Below are 24,653 nucleotides of genomic sequence, written 5' to 3' on the forward strand. Positions count from 1 at the left end.
GTAGCGAAAGAAGACTTCTCTTACGTCAGAATATAAAATTAAAGCATTTGTTAGTGTTGGCTAAAACTGATTAGCTAAAGTCACACTAAAGCAACAGCCAACAGAGGATTCCGCTTGGTCTTAAAGCCTTTTTCGATGGCTTATTTTGCTATTTATGTTGGCATAGCAGTCAAAATAAGACAAATGAGCTCATGTATGGGACTAATTCTGGACATTTGTCAGTGAGGGGTGGGTCTTCCCAACCCCTCTGGCTATAGGCATGTATAAAGAACAAAGCTTTTTGTAAAAAGTCATTGGGTCCAAATAGCATGCCAAATTACATTTTTGACTGTAATCAATGTGGAGCTTCACATATTTAATGTTGTTTAACATCATGCCCATTATTCAGTTCGTTTAATGTAAATATTGTGTCTATTCTGACTGAGATGGCTTTCATTTTATGATTAAAAAAAAAAAAACATCAAAGAAGAAAGAAAACGAACAATGTTTGAACAAGATGTGAGAACATGATGACAAAATGTAAAACTTCAGGCAAACTTTTAGTGGCTCGGCTATTGTACAATGGTGCATAACCCATAAAGAAATGCAATGGCTCACTTTATGCACATCGCCAATGGCATTAAAGAGTATGCGCAGATTAAACGTCCACCCACTTAGACATTTCAGTCCACTGAATCAAGCAGTCATGGTCATCTTGCCCAGTGACGTGACTGCGGCTGTATGCGCCTCTATGTGGGTCAGAGTTCTGTGATGCAGGGCTGACGGTGGCTTCAGCAGCCGTGTGCATTGTACCTGCTCATTCATTATAAAACACCTGCACAAATAATGAATGAGCATGGTGAGTAACCTGAGGATGAGGTGGGATAGAAAAACTCCACAGCCTCTTCTCCTTTCAACTTCAAAAAATACAATACAAAAAAAAAATTTAACCCAAGGTTTAAGAGGGTAAAAACAGGAAACAGAGGCAGCAATAATTCATAAAGAGGAGGAAATGACCACCCTAATTCGGAAAAAGATATTTGCATCTTTCCCAGGCTTGGCAGTATTCCTCTTGTTGTGCGTTTCTTGGGCAAACTACTAGTGCGTATTTCAAGGAGCACTCTTCATTTGCACCGGTAGCCAGATACTTTGGCCTAATGTTGATAACACCGCAAGGAGTGTTGTACATCTGTCTAAAGAGCAGGATAGGATGTTTACTTTTACGGGGAAAGAAATGAGTGCCCCGGGTGTTCCATTTAAACAATGGAAAAATACTTACTGTAAGTGTTTCTGCTGAATTTTATCTTCAGAGACGCAGGTGTTTGGAGTGCCGGGGACCCACGCGGCAGGACCCTTACAGCCCAGCAGGTACGGCTGTTCGTCCCCTGTACAGGCTCCATCTAATTAATTAAAACCTTCACACCTCAAAAAACACCCATTGATTTCAGGCAGTAAGTCTTGAGCGCAGGTGAAATGAGGAGGATGCTGAGGGTTTGGGTCAGTAGTGTAGGAATGAAGTAGTCAATCATTTAGTTATTTTTTTTTCGGTGATAATTTAGGTCTTTGCCGTGTAGAGTTATGGCTCCTGCAAAGTTTCTCAGGAGACAGAAAGAACATCAGTTTCAAAGAAGTACGCTGACAGAAAAAATGTGAAAAAATGTACCTTTAGGGGTACAGCAGGTTTTTATTGCCATCATTTGTCTTCAGAAATTATTACATGCTACAAACAAACAGTAACTGAATGAATCTTAAATTTGGTAACTAATTAAGTAATGAAATAATAAAATCTAACAACTCTAATTTGAATAAATTTATTTAAAAAAAACTTTGGATTTGAGAATTTTTATGAATCCGTTTACAATATGAACCATTCAAGCTAGAATGAACCAGAAATAAGGGAAAGTCGTTGAGAATAAACCAATTTAATAAATCTTTCCTTAGGATGGGGTATGTGAAAGAGAATCACTTTGAATGAACCAATAAATGAATCAGACCTTCCAGTGCTACATTTGAGGGGTTGGACTGTTTAGAATAATAATGTTAGGAATAAGCCGGTTGACTAAAATAAATCAGACTGATTCAGAATAAATTATTAAAATGAATCAGTATAAGAAAGAAGATGAATCTCTTATCCTAAGACAATTTAGGAGGAATCATTTAACTAAAAATGAATCAGCCTTCCTGACACCAGTTTGAAAGAAAGGACTATTTAAAATGAACTGATTCACTAGAATGAATCAGACTTTTCAAGATGACAAGTCAAAAAAAAAACTGATTCACTAGAATGAATCACGTAGAATGAACTAATTAATGAATCAGACCTTCAAGTGCTACATTTGAGGGGTTGGATTGTTTAGAACATTTGATTAAATAAAATGAATATGATTTTCAATTAATACGAGAGAGAGAGAGAAAATCTATTAGGATGAACTGATTCACTAGAACAAACCAGAATTGACTTAAATAAATCAGACTCTTCATGTGAAAGAAATGAATCTGTTAGAAAGAATCATTAAAATGAATCAAAAATTTCAATCAGTAGAAGAGAGAGGATGAATCTCTTATCCTAAGACGATTTAGGAAGAATCACTTGACACCAGTTTGAAAGAAAGGACTCTTAAAAATCAACCGGTTCACTAAAATGAATCAGACTTTACAACATCACAAGTGAAAAAAGACTGATTCACTATAATGAATCACTTAATTATGAGTGAGGGAAACCTGTTTGGATTAAACTGATTCACTAGAATAAATCAGAATTTCCAAATATGCATATGAAACAAAGGACCATTTAGCATGAATGGATTCACTAGACTTTCCAGCCATGTTTTTTTAGACAGAGAGTGAGCCAATATTACATATATGAAAGGGAGAACCATTTAGAACAAACCGATTCAGTAGAATGAGTCAGATTGTCCAGTACTGCAGATCAGAGACAGAAATTTAAGGACATATCAAATCACAAGAATGAACCAGACCTATCATTAAGGATTTTAAATGCTGTAAAAATGAACCGATTCACTTAAAGACCTTCAAACAGTGCATTTGAGGAATACATCAATATACTGATTCACTAGAACAAATCAGGCTTTCTTTAAAAAAGAGAAAGAGGGAGAAAACTAAAATGATTCACTAGAATTAATCATGCTTTCTGAAAGGAAAAAAAAAACATTTAGAATGTCCTGATTCACTAAAACGAATCCGAATTTCTAACATTAACTATGAGGGAGAGAAAACTGATTATTGCATGATTATTGCTTCGTTTGTATCTGGAAAAGCTGAGCTTCTAAATCACTACACTGTTTCTCTTCAGACAGCATACCCTGCATGACTATAAGAGTGTTTGCACAAACCAGTTTAGACACTTTGGTGGCACATGCGTGAGTAAATGCATAATGAACAACAAAAGAATGAATAAATGAACAATACAGGATGGGAAAAAGCTTTCAAGGCTTCTGATGTCCGACTTCAAACACAGCAGCACAGTGGATCAGCCGGGAGGGGAGAGAACGGTGGTACGATGGAGAGAGACAAAGATGGAGGGGGGAGATTAAGAGAAAGGTCAGAAGAGGATGCATCCTGTCTGCTCGACTCAGTGCCATGCCGTGCTGCATGTGTGTCTTTCCTCTTTATTCTACCATATATAGTAAGCGGTCCCAAAAAAGCACGTCATAGACTCAACATGCTGACTTGTTGCTCTCCAAATGACAAGTGCTGCAATAATGGCTCTCCTTTGGGGTCCTGCAGTGAACGTATTCCAATCCCATGCTTCCCGTTGCAAATCTGGCTCACGAGATGCAATCGAGACTTGCAGACGCTGATGATTTAACTGCAAATGAGAGGCCAAGAACGTTAAGAATAAGCCAGTTCACTTAAAATAAATGAGACTCTCCATGTGAAAAAGGAATGAATCTGTTCGAATGAATCAGTGAAATGAATCAGAATTTTCTATTAGTATAAGAGAGAGGATGAATCGCTTATCCTAAGATGATTTAGGATGAATCACCTAACTGTTCCAAACCTGGCTCAAGACTTGCAGACGCTGATGATTTAACTGCAAATGAGAGGCCAAGAACGTTAAGAATAAGCCAGTTCACTTAAAATAAATGAGACTCTCCATGTGAAAAAGGAATGAATCAGCGAAATGAATCAGAATTTTCTATTAGAATAAAAGAGAGGATGAATCGCTTATCCTAAGATGATTTAGGATGAATCACCTAACTGTTCCAAATCTGGCTCAAGACTTGCAGACGCTGATAATTTAACTGCAAATGAGACACTGAGGAAGATAAGAATGACTCAGTTCACTAACAATAAATCAGACTAAATGAATTTGTTAAAATGAATCATTAAAATGAATCAGAATTTTCAATCAGGATAAGAGAGAGGTAGCTTTAGAATGAATCATTTAACTAAAACTGAATCAAGCTTTCTGACGCTGATTTGCTTAAAAGGAACTGATTCACGAGATTGAATCAGACCTTCAACATCACTAACGAAAGAAGAATGTTTAAAACAATCATATTCACCAAATTATGAATCTGTTAAAGTGAATCATTAAAATGAATCAGAGTTTTCAATCAGTACAAGAGAGAGGACAAGGCTTCAAGACATCAATTTGTTTAGAGCAAACTGATTCATTGAATCAGACTTTGAAAAAAGACTATTAAAAAGGAACTGATTCACCAGAATGAATCTGAATTTCCAACCCTGCATACACTGTAAGAGGAAGGAGCATCTAGAATCAAATTACCAATTTCCTACATCTTAACCACTTAGAACGAACTGATTCACCAGAAAGAATCAGATTCTTCAGGACTACAAATAAAAGAGAAATCCACATAAAAATAACTTATTCACTATAGAATGACCTTTAATTACTGCATTTTCAGAGTGATAAATCTATACCAAGGACAAACAGATTCATTCACAACATGCTTGTTGCTCTCAAAATGTCAAGGGCTGCAATAATGGCCCTTGTTCAAGGGTCCCGCAGTGAACGTGTTCCCATCCCGCGCTTCCCCTGTGGCAAATCTGGCTCACGAAATGCAATCAAGACTTGCATACACTGATGACTTAACTGTGTCACCCTGGGGAAATTGATCCTGGAGATCCATTTAGTGTTAAGAGATTGCCCACCTCACCCTCATCCATCAAACTTCAACTGAGACAATAAGACTGCTTTTTTTCCGCTCGCAAATTTAAAAACTCTTGGCTGTCATGCTAAAATGAGATGTTGTAGTCATCTTATGTGTCACAGGACCCGTTCGTGTTCGTCTACACCAGATGAATCATGGCGAAGAACATTGAGGGACAGATCCCTAATGAACGATGAGAGCGAATCTTTTAATATTATCCCCATGATTCCCCAGACTGCCACACGCACATCCCAAATCAATCTGTTTGGTTCTGACAAGGACAAGGTCTCTGCGATTGCACATTTGACCCATTGACAGCGATTGGTGAGATTCTACGGTCTGGCAGGCCAATGCCCTTGAGCTTAATGGCATCAAATTAAACTACAGTTGCATTCTGGGACACTGGAGCGGAAGAGAGGCTCTAATAGAGTTTCTGAAGAGTTAGTTCATCTGGTAACAACCCATATGTTGTATCTGCTATACTATTTTTAGAAAGAATACCAATCTTGTATAATAGTTTTGTATATTTGTTGAGCATATGCATGTTGTGGATATATACACTCACCAGCCACTTTATTAGGTACACTAGTTGCTAGTGTACTACTAGTAGCTGGCTGGACCCCCTTTTGCTTATCTGTATCAGCTCGAACCAGTCTGGCTTTTTCTCTAACCTATCAGCAAGGCATTTGCACCCACAGTACTGCCGCTCACTGGATATTTTCTCTGCAAACCCTAGAGATGGTTGTGCGTTAAAATCCCAGTAGATCAGGAGTTTCTGAAATACTCAGACCAGCCTGTCTGGCACCAACAACCATGCCACATTCAGTCACTTAAATCACCTTTCTACCCCATTTTGATGTTCGGTTTGAACTGCAGCAGATTGTCCTGACCACGTCTACAAGCCTACATGCATTGAGTTGCTGCCATGTGAATTGCTGATTAGAAATTAGCATTAATGAGCAGTTGTACCTAATAAAGTGGCCGGTGAGTGTATGTATATATATATATATATGAAACCCAATGCTCAAATTATATGTGAATGGTTTTGTAATACGTGTGACACGCAATTTAGGGTAAATCATGAAAATAAACTCATATATATATATATATATATATATATATATATATATATATATATATATATATAATCAATTATAAATATGATCAATTTAGGCTAGCAACATATTTAGAAACTTTGCAATGAAACTATATGTAAATACTTTACCATATTCAGGGTAAATTATACACACAAAATATATAAATTACCAATTTGAAACACAACCAAGCATTTTTTTTAAATAAATAGAACAAAAAAATGATGGATTATGGCTGTTAACATACACTCAAAACCACATTTATTATTTTGCATATGATCAGGCATACAGATTTTATGATTATTGATTTCAAATGTCTACTTTTGAAGATTTTATCTTTTAATTGGCCTCCGCATGATGAACTATTTTGATAGAGTCAATGTCCAATATAACATCCAAGTCCAATGAGTAGCTAGTTGAGAAAGACAGTAAGAATAATATCGTAAATAACGCCACTAGGGAGACATGGTTTCATATGGGTTTTCGATTTGTGACCTTTGACGAAGTAGGTCTTTACCCAACAGCTCAATTATCTTCTTTCACCATATTGGTCATATCCACAATCAATCTTTGGTATATCTGTGTAATCCTATGTCATTCACATATATAGAATACGCCATTATCAGCGAAATACAGAGTGCAGCTTATAGACATGTGGATACATGTGAGGCTGACAGCTAAATCTAATTTGATCCCACTACAGTGCAGTTGTGCCCTCTACACAGAAACTTCAGACAGATTTATTTTTTTATAATATCACACATAATTCATCACTTTCGTAGATGATCAGCAGTCTCTGTGAAGTGTAACACAGAGCAGAACGGAATGTTCTAATAAAATCCCGGAGTTGTCCGTCCAGTTTCTTTGGCCATGAGTTGATAGTGCTTGATATGACTGTTGGTCACATCTTCAGAATGACCTACTTTTCTTTTCACCGTTTGCTGCTGTTATTTATATTTTATTAGCTGACGTGATTATTTTATCTGACACCGTTTTACAGACATGCATGGGTCAGAGATGAAAATGAGCTTTCAAGCATCAAATGAATAAAAGTGCTTTAAATACATTAGAATATGATTTCATAATTACATATTTTAGTCTTTGCTACAGTCTGTTAAACGTTTCTGTTTTACCCATTTGATTAAGGATTTAATAAACAAGACAATTTAGTTTGATCACTTTTTTTATTTTAATAAGTACACAACCTGACAAAAGTCTTGTCGTCGATCCCAGCTGTAAGAGCAACAAATTATAACTCGACGTCTAGTAGATCATTTGGATTAATCATCTGTTGAACTGCATCCTAATCATCACAAATACTGCAGAAGACCTATTGGAACCCGCATGGACAAGATTCTTATAGAAATCAGTCAAGTTTGGTGAAGGAAAAATCATGGTTTGGGGTTACATTCAGTATGGGGGCGTACGAGAGATCTGCAGAGTGGATGGCAACATCCACAGCCTGAGGTATCAAGACATTTGTGCTAACCATTACATTACAAACCACAGGAGAGGGCAAATTCTTCAGCAGGATAGCGCTCCTTCTCATACTTTAGCATCCAAATTAAAGTTCCCAAAAGCAAAGGAGTTCAAGGTGCTCCAGGATTGGCCAGCCCAGTCACCAGACATGAACATTATTGAGCATGTCTGGGGAAAGATGAAGGAGAGTCCAAAGAATCTTGATGAACTCTGGGAGTCCTGCAAGAATGCTTGCTTTGCCATTCCAGATGACGTTATTAATAAATATGATTAATGATTCATTTTCTACAGCACCATGACTTTATTTTCTATTCTGTACATTATTTCTGTTAAATGACAAGACTTTTGTCTAAGCAAAGTCAGATCTTACTGTCCTAATTAAATAATTAGAAATCAAGGCATGATCATATTTTATTTTGGTAAAATACGTGTAATCTAGAGGACTTTACCTTTCATATTAGCCACTTCTGATACCAAATAATCAACTTAAAGTCAAGTTATTATTTGTTGTTCCTAAAACTTGGATAGGCGACAAGACTTTTGTCAGGTAGTGAAGAGATAAGAATAAATACTGTTTCATCTCTTTTGCTGAATGACAATTATTTTTATTTGATTTTATTTAATAATTATTAATCACTTTATTTTTTGATGATTTTCTGTGCTTTTTTATCTATATATGGACCAAAGTTTACAAATGTGTACCAATGAATGAGACAATAGGTAGAGTTTAGAAGCAAAAACCTCTAAATGCCATCTGAAACGTTCCTCTAAAATGAGCATTTTTATCAGGCCCTTGTGTGTATGTTCAGAAATATGACTTTTATGGCAAAGAAGTCGTTCTTTTCCTGTTCTTTAAAATAAAATATGTCAATATAGACAAAGGAGGTTGAGAAAAATGTTCATTATTTATGGAATTTTCAGATGGCACTTAAAGGTTTTTGCTTCTGAAGTCTTCATAACTTCCTTAAATTTTCTAGTGTGTTACTATTGTATGTTTATTTTAAAACAAGATACATTATATCTTTATATTAGCTTATATAGTTGAAGTCAGAATTATTAGCCCCCCTTCGAATTATCTTCTTCTTTTTTGAATATTTTCCAAATAATGTTTAACGGATCAAAGACATTTTCACAGTTTGATAATATTTTTTTCTTCTGGAGAAAGTCTTATTTGTTTTATTTCGGCTAGAATTAAAGCAGCTTTTATTTTTTTAAACACGATTTTAGGGAAAAAAATTATTAGCCCCTTTAAGCTATATTTTTTTCTCGATAATCTACCGAACAAACCATCATTATACAATAACTTGCCTAATTACTCTAACCTGCCAAGTTAACCTAATTAACCTAGTTAAGTTAACCTAGTTAACCTTTAAAATATCACTTTAAGCTGTATAGAAGTGTCTTGAAAAATATCAAGTCAAATATAATTTACTGTCATCATGGCAAAGATAAAATAAAGCCAGTATTAGAGATGAGTTATTAAAACTATTATGTTTAGAAATGTGTTAAAAAAATCTACTCTCCGTTAAACAGAAATTGGGTAAAAAAAATAAACAAGAGGGCTAATAATTCAGACTTCAACCGTAACCTTTAAAATGGCCATTTTGCCAGTTTATTATATATTTAAAACATGAAAAAAAACTGCTCATAAAGAAAATGATTTGCTACGGCAATGCGAACAGATTTTTCTGTCTGGTTTGTAAGAACATTACCTAACTTTTAATCATTCATAACCTTTTTCTCAAGAGCCAACCAAAAAGTCAAGGATGCTGCATCTCCTGCCTTTCTAAAATTATGTGAATGAGGGAGAGAGAGAGAGAGAAAGAAACAAGTAGAGCGATATGGGATTCTGTTTGCGATGCCTCTGAGCGAAAAACATTTTATAAATAACTAAGAGACACATGCCTGAGGCTCATTAAAATTAAACAAGCCCTCAAACTGAAAACATACGGCGTTGGAGATATTAATAAAAACCAAACCCCATGGCGAGAGGAGTCAATGCAGGCCATGAATGGCATCAGCCATCTCAAACCCAGCATGCTAGACAGGCGACATATACCACCTGTGTGCATGAGAGTGTACATGTGTGCACCTGCTGTGAAGAAAGAGAAGAGCGTGATACGACAAGCACACGACTGGCAGCCTCTGTGAATGCATATACATGTGTAGTAAGACTAAGCTTGCTTGTGTAGAGTGCGTAACATTTCTAAAATAGATGCGCACACTTCTCAGTAAGGCACACCCAGAAAACCAACACACACATGACAAACAGCTGGAGCCGATTATACCTAACTGCTGTCCAAAAGTCACAGTTGAGATAATAACTGTCATTTGGAGAAAGGGGAATCACTCAATTTGCCTGCACAGCATTTTGTGTGTTTTTGAATTAGTAGAAAGTTTGACATGCTATTAGACTGCGCAAAATTTTAGCCTGATACAATAGTAAATGTTTCAATTGATGCGTTTTGCAATAGATAACATCCCAGCAAGCATTTTGGTTTTTTAAAGATGTCTAATAGATAGTCATCTTGCCTAAAACAAGGCTAAATTTGCGCCGTCAGTGAAAATCTAATAAGCGTCTAAGAATAGACTGATTTCATGCGACCGCCATTATAAACAGCGAAATCGAGGCTGCGGTGGGAAGAAACCCGGGAGTATCGCCTGAGTCACACAGGAATGTTGTGTACCTGGCTGTATGTCTTATCAGCGAAGAGAAAGTGACACAAATTTATACTTTCACTGCCTTGCGAGGTCCAATCTGAAAGGACAGCGAAAATAAAAAGGGATTTCAGACCTCATTTTCGGCTAAGGTAAATGGCACTACTAACGTTTTCCTTCCCACACACACTATTTAGATGCCTTTTATCAAACTAAAGTTATTGAACTGATTCTTTCACTATATTAAACTTGTCACGATACAAAATTTCGGTACTATTTCCAGTTAACCACAGACGAGAGATTCGCTTGATCAATCGACTAGGGTTAGGCGATGTCAACCAATTTGGCATCGTACGATGTCTAATGTGAAACATCGCGATGGACGATGGCATCGTCATCATAGGCGGAGGTGAATTAATTATTTATGAATGATTAATTAATTCATTACGAATTAATTATTTGTAAGCTACCATTTCAACTACCGGACCCGCATGGTCTTAAATAAAAATAAGTTGACACAAATTAACACCTGTCCATTACTTTTTCCGGGGGTTTGGAGGTGGTGTTTGACAGAGTGCCCACGACGTGTCTGAAGAGCGAGGAGGGATCCAGTGGTGAGGGGTGAAAAGGGTGCGTGACTTATTTGAGGACCGGGAGGGAGACGTGCAATTTCCTGGAGATTAATTACTCGTTTGCGGGCATCTGGGTGTCTCTATGAATTTGCGGTAGACTCCCGGAACTTTAATGCCACTGCTCACTGCAGCTCAGACGAGCGCATGACATTGTGTGTGGCTGTGGCTGTGTGTGGTCACGTGATGTGGGTGTTCAGTGGACGGAGGGCTGTTCAGAAATGCTAGGTAAAACATGGTGTGGATGTGGATCATCTTCGTTCTAAAATGCCATTTTAACACTAAGATGTATCAGTGTAAACAGGGCCTAAGTGTGTATTTTTTGCAAGCGGGTTTGCGACAGGGTCGGAGTAGAGAATTGGCGATGCCAGGTCATCATCGTGTTGTCTGTTGGCCATCGGCGATGGATGATGGCGTCGTCTATCACCCCAACCCTAGAATCGACTGATCTTCATGGGTTTAAAATGCTACAGTGTCCGTGTATCTGTCTGCAATCTGTAAAGAGTGGTGAACTGATGACCTTCACAGCCAATCATAGTCATTTCTGTTGAGCACTGGTGAATACTATGGCAAATCAGTTGTTCAAGAACTCACTCAGCGGCACTTAAATATTAGAGGGAAATGGACATTTTTAAAACTAGGTTACATGGGCTGAAGCAAAGAAGCTTCCTCACGGTGTTTACCTGGTGCCATGAACTAAAGTCTCGAAGAGACACTTAAGTGTACTACTCTTTCAGAGATTGTGATTTTGTTTGATGCCTAATATGCTTTGAATTGTTTAAATTAAACTTAACTAAATTATATTAATTGATGTTTACACCCTATCAGCATTTTCAAATTGCGACAACAGCATGTTGTTGCAATGTTTAAAGTGCTGATGCTATACTTCTGAGTTTCTTCCCACCGCAGCCTCGCATATAAGCATATAGGCCAAAACTAGACTAGTCATCAAATAAACAGAATTGAATGACTACACATATAAAGTCTGTGTAATCTGTCTATTTGATGACTAGTCTAGTTTTGGGCTATTCTTGGATGTCTATTTGATTTTCACTGACAGCCCAAGTTTAGCCTTGTTTTAGCCAAGCTGTCTAGGTTTAGATGTCTATTAGACATCAATAAAACACAAAATTGTTTGCTGGGATGCCAGACTACACATGCCTCCCTACCAATCATTGCTTGTCATCTTTAATCACAGGCATGATGTCATCATAGAGGAGAAGAGACTAGTAAGTGCAGCTTAAAGATGCCTCTTATATGGAGAATGAAGTCACAAGTATTGCTCAGGAGTGTTTTTTATTTAACTTCAACAGTAAACATTTTACTGGTTCTATCGGTCTCCTCTATCTGATCTTCATTTTATATTTTATATTGAATTCAAGTCAGGTGATTGGTCTGGCCATATTATAGCTTGATTTTCTTCCTCTGAAAGCATTCGAGAGTTTCCTTGGCTGTTTTTTAGATCACTGGCTTGCTAAATTGTCCACCCTGGTTTAATCTTCATCATGCTGTTAATGTAGATGTTAAGCTGAAGCAGCTAATATTAATTTACAATGAGAAAAAGCAGAGGGTATGAGAGCTGAATAACTACTGAAATATTTCAGCTGCTGTCTGGGCTTCCACTGCCTTTCTACATCTTCCTTTCTTCATGTGTTTAATACTTTTTCCCTATGTCATTTTATTTTATTACACATAACTTCATTTGTAAACTAATTAGTTTAGTTGTCTTTGCATACATGGATTAATTTAGTTGTTACCAACCTCCGGTGAAATTATTAAGTCAACAGCACCTTTATAAAATAATTTCTGAGAAAAATGGTGACGTGTTCAATACTTATTTTCCCCGCTGTAGTTGGTGAAATATAGTATGTTAGAAAATAGCTATGTCTGATTTCAAAAGATAGGCAAAAACAATTGTTAAAATGCCAAAACAAAAAATACACTGTAAAGCACATTAGCACTATTTGGAGTGTCCTTTTTTGTGCTTGGAAAGTATTTACTTATCGAAAATATTACAAAATATGTTGTATGTGCTTACCGACCTTGAGAAGCAAAAGTCTTAACCAACCTTGTAAAAACATCATCAATGCTTGAATATTGTTGTTGTTGTTCTACAAACATTTCCTCTATTGCATAATTCCACTAGTAGCATAATTTCCATTTATATATTGTTTTACCATGCTTGAAACTGATGTACACAAAAAGCTTCTGAACTCTTACTGGTCAATATCCTCGATATGATGGAACCTTTTGTGGAGGACTGAAAAAAATAAACATAACAGTCTTTTTTTTACACTGGAGTGCCTCAGGGCTCGATCCTCGGACATCTTCTCTTCGCTATTCACAAAGCATTACTTGGATCCGTCATTCAGAAATGTGATTTTTTATATCACTGCTATGCTGATGACAATGTACCTCTCAATCCAGCCTGATGATCCAATGTTTTGAATGCTTGAATCCATTCAGCATCCCGATCGTATATCACTAGAACTTTGATTTGTTTCTGTTGTTCTCATCTGTAAGTCGCTTTAAATAAGAGTCTATTAAATGGAAAATGGAAATGTCTTTCTGTCGGGACATCATGAAGTGTCATTTTCTACGAGTTCTACATGAACTAAAAAAATGGATTCGTGCAGTATGACACCCATTGTCCCCCACAGTCGACGCCATATGTCAGACAGATTGTGCCAAAATCAGACTGATATTGTGTAGTCTGAACACTGCATGACATTCAGAGCCACTAAAGGAGTGAATATCACTGATAGCATGACAGAGATTGTGTGTGTCACTGTCAATTAAAAAGGCCTACATGACCAAGTGCGTGAGTATTGGGTCACACTATATTTTGATGGTACGATTGTTAAATTAAAGCTACATTGCATCAACATGCAAACTAATTCTCAATAAATTTTAAGTAGGCTAAGTTGGGGTTAGTGTAAGTTGACATGTACTTGCAAAGTTTCTTATAGTCATTCAAATGTCTGTTGAAGGAGCAGTATCAACAGATATTAAGCAGACAGTCTACTAATACTCAAATGGAGCATCAAAATAAAGTGTTAACTAGTGTTAAACACTTAAGACAATGTTGCTGATTAAAAAAAAAAAAGATTAAGCTATACATAATCATTATGCGTTGATTTTTGATTGGTGAAGAACCTTCATGTTAAAACACAAGTAACAATCTTTGCGAAATCTATTTTTTCTTCAAGAAAGTCAAGATGTATGTTTAATAAAATGTACAACGACCTATGTAATGGATGGCCCTGAAAATATAGTCTATTTAAAAGAAACATGCTCACAAATACAGCAAAAAACATTAATACTGTAGTATATCACCAGAAATGTATACTGTTGTGCTGATTTGATGCTCAAAATCATTTAATTTAATGATCAACTTAGTAAACAGTTGATGTTTTATTATACTTCATTTTCCTAAATATCTAAACTACAACAATAAACAATTTTGGAATATATATATGAGCCTGCATTCTTAACGTACAGTAAAACAATTAGTAATATATTACAATAATTAAAAACCACTGTTATCTGTCACCTTTAAAACAAAAAAAAATCTCTAAATCAATATATATATATATATATATATATATATATATATATATATATATATATATATATATATATATATATAAACATACATATATTTTTTTTATTGGAATGGCCAAATTTTCTTTCAGCATTTAAAAATCTATTTTATTTCTACTTTATTAAGACTTTAATTAATAATTAAGACATTAAAATATAGAAATGTTATTATGTTAATCTGTGCATCTCTAAAATATCACATCCCGAATCTTATTGTCCTACACTGTGGCTTCAATTGTTTAGCTGAGTGGCATGTCCCAAACTGACCGAGGACCTGTGAATGCCTGATATCATCACTGTGTTCAGTTCTGCTCAGACAGCCATTGCGGTGGCCGTGTTCATGTAACATTCCTGTAGAAAAGGGCTGCAGAGAAGAGAAAGGTGTGTGTGTGTGTGTGTTTGAATGAGCGAGGGCTGAAAGCTATTGAATCCTGAGGCAATGAGACAGGCGAACAGAGCACTCTGAGACAAAAAGAAAGGTGTATGTGTGTGTATGTGTGTGTGTGTGTGTTTCTCAAGGAAAAACAGAAAGAGACAGTGTCAGCGCTGGAGGCAGAAAAAAGCTACATTTCAGATTCTGCTTTAGATTCAAGCTGTAAAAACACAGTGACATTTCATTAATAAGAAACCACACGGATATGCAAAATCAATGCATGTGTGACATTTGGATTGGAGGAACTGTCATAATAAAAATCAATTAATCATACATTAACTGTTAGCTCAGCGAAGATGATTTAACACACCACATCGCTGCACAGGAATAGACATCGCAAAACAAGTCTTTAGACGTCGATATGTTGTTTAATGTCTTGTAAACGTTCAATATCATTGATCATAAGTCTATCACTGGCCCACAGCCCACCGGAATCAATTTTACATTCGAGTTTGTCAATATGGCACAAGCCGACATCTTCTTCTGTTTCCTCTGTACTCTTTTTAATTGTTAGTCTATATAAATGACGTGTTGTGATGCATTTGTACGATAATATGTCAAGATGGAATAAAACAGATGGTAGTGTGTTTTCTAATACGGTCTAATTAAATCTGTTTTTTTTTAATGAGTTTATATATAGTGAACTAACATGGAATTGATAGCCTTATAATTCAATATGAAAATAAAGGTTTGCATCTGGAATTACTTCACAAATAAATAATAATACACTACGATGAACTTCCAAGAAAAAGCAGACCTGATTTGTATGGAGGAGTGGTTATTCGATTGTCTTTATCTACTAACATTTGACCAAAAGAAGAAGATGTAATGCTCTCTTTTTAAAATACAGGTTATACTTGCGTTCAAAAACACTTGCGTCAATGGCATCCCAGTATAATTAATGACACCTAAAGTCCCAAGTGAAATCAGAATAATATGAATATGTTAGTCTTGAAGTACACATGAAATCAAAACTAACCATACTGATTTTGTTAGCTCACATTGCTAGTTTTGTGGGGAACAATTTATCTGTGCATGTCACTGAGAAAAAAAATTATATTTGCCCTTCTAATCTAAAATTGAAATCTGAAAAATGTGTTTTTTTTTTGTTAAATTGTCGGATTACATCTGTCTAAGGTGTTGGGTGTGGTTTACATACTAAACCACGTCCCTCCAACTGCCAGTTTTGACAGCGCTGTGACAACAGAAATTGTGAGAAGGAGATGTCTGTTAGGTTGTAATAACTCTCTCAAAACCCTTTTCCCAATCTTTTTGAATGAAACACCATCTTTACTACATCTAATCAGCTTGCAGCAGTAAAAAAAAAAAAAAAAAACAAACAAGCCACACGTACTGTTTTCTCATTTATTATTCAATTTCTCTAGGAACTGCGTCAGAACGCGGAAAAATATAAATAAAATAAAAAATAAAATACACAGCATCCGGTTCATGCAGACTTAAAGATTATCTATAAGCTAATGTGCTCCAAAACAATGACAAACTTAGCATTTAGAAGATGCATTTAAAATAAACTGTGTCTGACTTCCGTCAGTATAGATCAATGACTTCGATGACATCACTCTGAACTTCAGCTTTTCGTCAGACACTCCGACCAATCAAATGCTCTCTAGAATCTGAAACATCCTGCTCAAAACATTGTAAATACTTACTCCCAGAGCCGTTTCTATCAAAGTTGATATTGAGCCGCACCATCTTGGTGATTCATTCATTCATTCATTCATTCATTCATTCATTCATTCAAGAGGCTTAATCACTTAATTAATCTGGGGTCGCCACAGCGGAATGAACCAGCATATGTTTTACAGAGTGGATGCCCTTCCAGCTGCAACCCATCACTAGGAAACATCCATACACACTCATTCACTACGGACAATTTAGCTTACCCAATTTACCTATACCACATGTCTTTGGACTTGTGGGGGAAACCGAAGCACCCAGAGAAAACTCATGCAAACACGAGGAGAACATGCAAACTCCACACAGAAATGCCAACTGACCCAGGCGAGGCTTGTACCAGTGACTTTCTTGCTGTGAGGCGAAGTTGCTACTCACTGTGCCACTGTGCAGCCCATCTTGGTGTTTTTTATAACATCTGATTTTTATGAGGTGGGTCGTTAGCCTTATGCTCAACCCCCAACCTGGAGGACCAGGATATACACACATAGCTAACCCAATTCACCTATAGTGCATGTCTTTGAAGTTGTGGGGGAAACTGGAGCACCAACTGACCCAGCCGGGGCTCAAACCAGCGACCTCCTTGCTGTGAAGCGACAATGCTACCCACTGCGCCACCGTGACACCCCAAACATTATAAGTAGACACTAAAAAAACAGAACTCTGCACTTCAGCTTTTCACCAGATGTTCTCACCAATCAAATGCTCTCTAGAATCTGAAGTTGCCTACCTCTAAAATATAATAGCTGCATCACATAATTACTATATTTTTAAACATCGCTCTTAGATATTGCTTGATGCTATTAGCAGGTTTGGCATACTTTCCCAGGGGAGAACCCTGAGCTCGGAGATAATTGAGCCTAGGGCTCCCGCCTGTTCAATTCGCATAATAGGGAATCGAGATCAGGTTCTCAAGAACTCCCCTGGAAAAAGGAGAGAAGAGGAGATGGGGTGGAGGTTCTTCCAAAACATAGATAAGGCAGTAGGGTGAAATTGGTCTATTTATTGTAGGCTTGGATCAATTTGATTGGGTTATTGCTGATTACAGATGAAGGACCAGCTGTGATCAATCATATCACATGCTCCTCTTGAAATTAGTTTGTAAAACTTCACTAAGATTATTCTATAGCTACAATACGAATATCTATCGTCTTTGTTTCAGAGATTACATCGTATTTGTATTTTGTACATTGTATTTAGATGACATGTATTTTGAGCCATTTCATGGGACCTTTAATTTAACTTATATCATACATAACAGCAAAAAAAAAAAAAGCTTCTAAAACAATTTCCTTTTTTATGTTAAATTCCTGGGATAAACTAGTGCAGGCCTAAAATGGCATGCTTCAATTAAAATACAAATATATTTCTGCAGACCAGAACGTTGTGGCTTACTTTTTAGTGTTTCTTTGTATTTTACCGCTGTTTTAAGAGTTTTTATGGTAAAATAATGTAATCTTAACAAAACAATAATGTAAAAAGCACCAAGTTATTCTGTATTTACATTAACAGTATTAAACTGTTAATTTAACTGAAATTTCATGTTTTATAATTCAGTTTTTTTACCTTTACTCTTTTACGTGAAAACTACTGGCATTTTTTTTACAGTGTATGAATATCTATTGTCTTCCTGTTTCATAGATGACATCAATACATTTAAAAATGATGTATTTTAAGCCATTTCAGGGGACCTTAAATTTAACGTAGATCCAACGTAACAGCAAAAAATACGCTTCCAAAACAATTTCCTTATTCTCCATGTCAAATTTCTGCCTTTGCTCCCTTTTTCCCCTTTCCAGTGGAGCGTGAGGCTGCTTATACAGTAGTCGGGAGACTCTTTTATGAGCGGCTGCACTAACTCCCAATATTTTCCGCTCAAAACGTTGCAAACCATGTCTCAAATTAGCAGAAGCCTGGCCTTGTATACTGGGAGCACCACCTAAGGCTTCTAATGAAAAACAGTTCCATCTGCTCGAACTAACAAGTCCTGCGCTATTGTGTAATAGCTTATTATACACTTGTTTTGAAAGCTTTATGGCCTATTTAATGACGCTCTATTAGCACAATTTTTGTATTCGCGGCCAAGGTCTTTTCAACACGCTGTTCTGGTAGAACAATAACACCTTCCCCTTTGGACTTTTTTTTCTCTCTTTTCCTGGTGCTAATTTATTAAATCAGAACCCTCGCTGAGAATCAAATAAATATACAATAAAAAGATGAGGTTTGTTCGTGCAGTCAGCAGCTAATAACTAACAGTGTGTCCCTGCACGGCAGCCACTGATAGCACTGAGACTAGCAGACTATTAAATCCCTGTGCTATTGCATCACTTCAAAAGATGAATCCCCGAGGACGCATCACTGAGGAGATAAGATAATGCGCCTTTACGCATGCAAGAGGGAGGAGAGAGACAGACTGAGATGATGTCATAAGTGTCCCTATTTTTAGAAAGATTAGAGGTGAGGCATTGCTGCTTGAATTTTAGCAAACATCAGCAGCTTTTGCTCAATGAGATGAGACTTTTTCTCTCCTTAATGCCATTTTTTCATGCATTTGCAGATACATAAATGGGTCACATGAATTTTAATGTCTGGATCTTTTCAGTTATTAACAAAAAAATACTTAAAATGGCAATTTATACATGGAGCATAGGTGAAAAGAGGTTTATTAAAAATCTATTAAGACCAAGAATCACTTGATGAGATATTTAAAGGCACTTGTTTGTACCATCAATCCTTCTCTTCTTGTCTTGTTTCTTTCTTTGATTAAGCGGGATTTGAACGTGACTAACATAAGACAGTCCAGTGATGTTGTTTCGAAAAACGTTTAATAACAACCTAACTGAACTGTATTACAGTCTGCCGTTCGGTTGTTCTGTCATAGATTAGTGTTTTTATTTAATCTATTTTTTTATTATTATTTTTTATGTATTGTATTTTATATGTATTATATTATAGTGTATTGAATTGTTTTTTTCTGTATTTTGTTGCAGCAAAAAGCACATAAATAAACATTTTAAAAAATTGGTCTTGCTTCCATCTTCATGACACAAAAGTTTTGCTTTTCACATTATTATTAATTTAAAATAACATAAATAACAACAATGAACTTGCAACAATGCAATGCATTTTTGGGAGGCTGCACTGTAATCCTTTAATCACGGGTGGGCAAACTCCGTCCTGGAGGGCCGGTGTCCTGCACAGTTTAGCTCCAACACTAATCAAACACACCTGAGCATGCTAATCATTGTCTTCAAATCATTAGAAATCTATAAGCAGGTGTGTTTGATTAGAGTTGGAGCTAAACTGTGCAGGACACCGACCTCAGGACCGAGTTTGCCCACCCCTGATTAAAGGATTACAGTGCAGCCTCCCAAAAATGCACTGCAATGTTTATGTTTATAAAATATGCTAATTATTATCTCATTATATTCTTATATATTTATTAGCATATAGATTTTAAAACATGCACATCTAAAAATGTATGTTGTTTTATTTTACATAAATATGTTACTCAGAATGTTAGTGGAAAATGATGTTACCTATTTTTAATTTATTCATATTTTTAGAGCAGAAACATTAGAACAGACACTTTACTTGTACTTTAAACTTTGTAAATATAGTTTATGTGAAAAACCAAATAGCTATTTTTCATCTTTGAGCTATTTAAATTACTGAATTAATTATTTTTTGGGTGCAGGATGCAAAAGTCAAATAGTATAAACTTGATATGACCGTACTGATATCATAATTAAAAATACATGTTGGTTTTCTTAAAAAACAAAACCTAAGCAAACATGAAATAATCCCTTAATTTTCACATTTATGCTATTATTTCTGAGAAAACAAAACGAGCACTTTCGTAAAAAATGTAGTTTTTAAAAATATTTTTTAATGAAAGTTAAAAATAAACATCTTAAAAACAAATATTAACATCATTAATACTTTGAATAATGCTGATTTACACTGGTATACCGATCAACTTCTGTTAAAAACACTTGGGACACCCTGGAGATCGCACAGCGACAAAAACAAATGCAAGAAAACAAAACAAGCGCTCACATTTCAACATAGCAACTGCAGAAATGTACAAATTTATTTCTAAAAGTCTTTGCTGGTTCAGTCTAATGCTTTGTAATCCATATCCTATGTCGCCCTATCAGATTCAGTGTCCAGTATCCTCGGTCTCTAAAGTGTATGGAACATAATGAAACCTGCAAAGTTCCTGATTAGTTAGAATACATAATATGGTGTGTGTGGATCCTCTTTCACAAGCGAACAAATATGCTGGCGAGGTTTACAGTGTCACTAACATTTCCACGGTGTGCGACAGTGTGTCTTTCCACACACCATCTGAGGTGGCATCACATGCAAACACAGCAAATGACAACAGCCAAAGTGTTCAGACGCGGCGTCTCTCGTTTCACCTGACACACTGAGCCATGGAAACATGACGTCAGGACAATGATGCACAATCAACTGCGAAGGTGCGAATTTGTGCGCATGGGGACTAAAAAGGAGGCCACCAGTGGATACCAATGTTGCTTTTTAATCATCAACAGTATTAGAGAACAATTTATGGATGCTTGATTTTTTTTTTAAAAAGAAACAATTTAATCTCCTTTCCCAGTAATGGGTTGCAGCTGAAAGAGCACCCGCTGTTTAAGTGGTAAGCTGAAATAGTTGCCGGTTCATTCTGCTGTGGCGACCCCTGATAAATAAGGGACTAAAGCGAAGGTAAATGAATGAATGAATAAATTCAAAAGGATATTTAGTTGTGCAAGTAGTTATTTATAAAAATTAATTTCAATCAGGTTCAGTTCAGGACTCTGGACTGGCCGTTTCAATATTCAGTGTTTTTAGCTTCAAGGAACTGCTTTACCAGTTTTCCTTTGTGACGGGGCCCTTTAAAAATTGCTGGCTGAAGATATATGAAAAAAAATTAACAAAATAAATAAACAATCAGTTTCTGAAGCTCTCTTGGAGGAGGAAACAACAACTCTTTATAGATTTTGTAATGATTTTAATGCTTATAATGAAAAGTATATTCATTTTAATAGAAACTACAATGGTCCTTTGGATCTCAAACTTTGTTCAGTATTTTTTTTCTCGTACAAATATCTCAATGTTTGTTATACTGTGCTTTAGATTATACATATGAACTCATGAAATATGCCTAAAACTTTCTTGTTTACTCACCAATAAAAATAGGTCAGTGTAAATGCTTGTTAAATACTGCCTTAAAGTCTTCTCATTTTGATCTGTCAGTATTGAACTAAATCAATCCATGCATGAGTTACTAGTTGTCAATATCTGTTGGTCTGCTTTACTAATGCATGTTACAGTAGTAATGCTGTTAATTTCATTCATACCTAACTCCTGTGCCAACACTGTGCAAAGCATGCACAGGAAAAATGTTTTGCAGGTTCGAAAATTTGATGTCATAGCTCAACACTCCTTATTAGTCTTTCTTGAAACCAATATTATGCACTGTAATTAAGATATTATCTCTCCTGGAAGTCAGTCTTGGCTTTTGTGAGGCATAAATGATGCATGTGTGCATGTTTTGAGCACAGTTTGCTCTATGTGGGTGTTTCTGTGATGGACTCAAAAGGATGATGCAGATTTCACACGTACGCTCATAAACATGAATACACACTCGCACTGAATATGTAATTATTCTGTTGGAATGAGTTATCATAATGAACTGACTGTCACTTAATTGGAAATTAATCATTTGCCAGGTTACTTTTAATAAAAATCAGAATTGCATTTGCATTAGGACGGCGCCGTCATACAAAACTGCTTGTTAAAAAACAATTAAACATCTGAAAATTGGCTTTAAATGAACGCAAGATGGCTGGTTGTATTGCTCGTGTCTATTGTAGTTTAAAAATCACGATGCTCATTTCCCTTTGTCCAGATCTGCTCATTTGTTCAAATTAAATTGCATAGTGTTTTGCATGCATTACATCCATTTGAATGCGCATATTAACACTGATCATTTGAAAATATCTATTCATACTGAACAAGAATTTTTTTTCTGCATATAAATGTTTTTAAAGAAGTGCGCTTTTTGGGAAGGACAGTAAAAAATACAGTATAACAAAACAAAACAGTGAAATATCATTATAGTAAAATATTACCATTTACAAAAAAAAAAAAATTCTATTTAAACATTCGTTAGCATTTATTTTTATTTGGTTCTATAAATTAATTGGAAAAAAAATTAGAAAATGCAAATTTATACATACAGTTATGCAATAATGAAACTAAAATACATAAAAAAAAGATTCAAATATGATTTATTAGATTTATTAAATTCTTTTAAGGTAAGTGGGTTGTAAACAATTTATTTGGCCTGAATGTAAACAAACAAATTTAGCTAAATTTTATTTGTTTGTCTAAATTTAACCCATCAATTATTTTTAACAGTTTTGCGAATTCTTTCAGTGTATGAATATATTTTGTATACATGGAAATATTCAAATATTGCATTTAAATAGCCCTTTCTGGATAGATATATTTTAAAATCTTTCATAAATCACTGTAGTATGCTGATTTGGAGCTTAAGAACATTTTTGCAATGATTATAAATATGGAAACTCATTTTTTTTGATGAATACATTGAGTTACGTAAAATAAATGTTTTCTTATAATTTGAAATCTTCACCATTCTTTGTGATCAATTTAATGCATGTTTGCAAAATTTGTTTTAGAGAATCATTAACACAAATACAGTTGAAGTCAGAATTATTAGCCCCCTGAATATTAGCCCCCTGTAAATTTTTCCCCCAATTTCTGTTTAACATAGAGAAGATTTTTTCAGCACATTTCTAAGCATAATAGTTTTAATAACTCATCTCTAATAACTGATTTATTTTATCTTTGCCATGATGACAGTAAATCATATTTGACTACATGTTTTTCAAGACACTTATATACAGCTTAAAGTGACACTTAACTAAGTTAATTAGGCTAACTAGGCAGGTTAGGGTAATTAGGCAAGTTATTGTATAATGATGGTTTATTCTGTAGACTATCGAAAAAAATGCTTAAAGGGGCTAATAACTTTGACCTTAAAATAGGTTTAAAATAAATAACAACACAGCTTTTATTCTAGCCAAAATAAAACAAATAAAACTTTTTCCAGAAGAAGAAAATATTATCAGACATACTGTGAAAATTTCCTTGCTCTTTTGAACATCGTTTAAAAAAATACATAAAAAAAGAAAAAAAATCAAAGGGGAGCTAATAATTCTGGCTTCAACTGTACACACCTTGTATATACCCCATATATTTCATAGGACTTTTTAACACCTGGTATTAAAGGGATAGTTCACAGAAAAATGTAAGTTCTGCCATCACTCATCCTCCACTTCTAAACACGAAACAAGATATCCTGAAGAAAAAAGCAGCCATTGACATCCATAGTAGAAACAAAAAATACAATGGAAGTCAATGATTGCAGGTTTCCAACATTCTCCAAAACATCTTCCTTTGCTTTATCAATTAGTTTTCACTCAAGTGTAAAGTATAAGGTGTATTTATTTAGAGAATTTATCATTCATGGCCATACACCCAAAGTGCCACAGTACAACGGCGCCAGTGCACTCAACACACACCAGCTATTGGTGGAGTGGAGAGACAGTGATAGAGCAACATCGGCAGATTGGAATGATTGAGAGGCCATAATGGGTATGGGCCGATAGAGGGATTTGGGCAGGACACCAGGGTTACACCCCTACTCTTTAAGAGAAATGCCATGGGATTTTTAATCACCACAGAGAGCCCTCAGTTTAACGCCTCATCGGAAAGACGGCGCTCACTGACAGTATAGTGCCCCCTTCACTATACTGGGGTATTAGGACTCACACAAACTGCAGCATTTCCAACCTATGTTTTCCATTCAGACACTGACCTGGCGCTATAATGAGTGAGCGGTCTT

At 35.6% G+C, this 24,653-nt stretch overlaps 1 protein-coding gene and 1 long non-coding RNA gene across 5 annotated transcripts in view; one reads left to right on the plus strand and one right to left on the minus strand.

Annotated features, from left to right (window-relative positions):
• The window catches only part of atp2b1a (ATPase plasma membrane Ca2+ transporting 1a), a 239,378-nt gene that overhangs the window by 71,085 nt on the left and 143,640 nt on the right, over window positions 1-24,653 (minus strand). The window lies entirely within an intron of this gene.
• LOC147844685 (uncharacterized) lies at window positions 8,359-13,871 on the plus strand. The gene is made up of 3 exons (XR_015483062.1): window positions 8,359-10,962; window positions 11,506-11,618; window positions 11,828-13,871. It is a non-coding gene; the product is annotated as an uncharacterized LOC147844685 (long non-coding RNA).

Source organism: Danio rerio, chromosome 4 (genome assembly GCF_052040795.2).
Source record: "Danio rerio strain M-AB ecotype USA chromosome 4, GRCz13ab, whole genome shotgun sequence".
In the NCBI taxonomy this organism is placed as follows: Eukaryota; Metazoa; Chordata; class Actinopteri; order Cypriniformes; family Danionidae; genus Danio; species Danio rerio.